Here is a 1,186-nt window from a genome sequence, read left to right as displayed (position 1 = left end):
TATATATATATAAAATAACTGAATTTTATATGTATTAGTATTATTTTATTATCCTTTATTCGCTATTTGTTTTGTAGATAATTATACGATAAATTCAACAGATAGATTAACAAATCGTGTAGACTATCTGTTTAACTCGATTGTAGTTTATTGCTCAGTTCATTTTGTGATTATCAGTAAAACAAAATGCAAAATGTCGTAGTTGTGATATTTCGTAGAATAAGTAATTGCCTTTTATAATTATAATTTTAATTCATTTACTAAACGTAGAAATAATTAGACAAGTAAATTAATTGTTTGTAAAATAATACACTTTATATATAAATAAACACGTCAGTATGTTAATAAGCTTATAATATTATAAAAATAAGTTTGTGGATTACTTTATTTTCTATTCTTATATTTTTTTTACAAAAAAGAGACAAACATACTTAGGTCACATTGAATACATGTGTACTTAAATATTGCTTTTTTTTTATCTTTATGGCATGTAAATCTTTGAAAATGTCTTATAAGTTAATAATCAGTAAGGTTCTCTCTTAGCTCTTAAATCTAAAATCAGTTTTCAATTTTAGGCTCAGCAAAAAAGTTTTTAAAATCTTTTTTTTTAAATCAGAATTTTGATATATCATATATAACTCGATTATCTTAAATCGTAAAAGTTCCTTAAAAATCTTAATTTTTTTTAAACATTAAATTACAATAATTTATGTGTAGATAGCTAAAATAATTTGTATATATTAAGATAGATTTCTATATTATAAAAAAATTTACCAACCTAAGAATATTTACAAAAATCAAGTCGTCAATGATATTGATATCAGAACAATAATTTAGCATAAGCGTTGCATACGTAGATGTTACAGAATCATGCATATCTCGCCATCGTATGTAATCGCAATAGTTCAATAACGAAACTGTTATAGACCATCCTAAGACAATCCACATTGTTCTTTTATTTAATTTCTGGTAATCCGTTGTTGTTCCGAGTTTGTTTAATGTATCATCCACAACATCGAGCTTCTTTAAACAGTTTCTAAATTTCTATGCAGAAAATTGAATAAAATTCATAAACATTATCTGTCTAAAAATTTGATATGTCTATAAAATGTAATTACGTTGCTATTTAAAAAATGTTTCATTTTTCTTAAATAATTATTATATTAAATAAAATGAGTTAAATAAA

Source organism: Atta colombica, unplaced genomic scaffold (assembly GCF_001594045.1).
Source record: "Atta colombica isolate Treedump-2 unplaced genomic scaffold, Acol1.0 scaffold277, whole genome shotgun sequence".
Lineage (NCBI taxonomy): Eukaryota > Metazoa > Arthropoda > Insecta > Hymenoptera > Formicidae > Atta > Atta colombica.
This window is presented reverse-complemented; position numbering follows the sequence as displayed.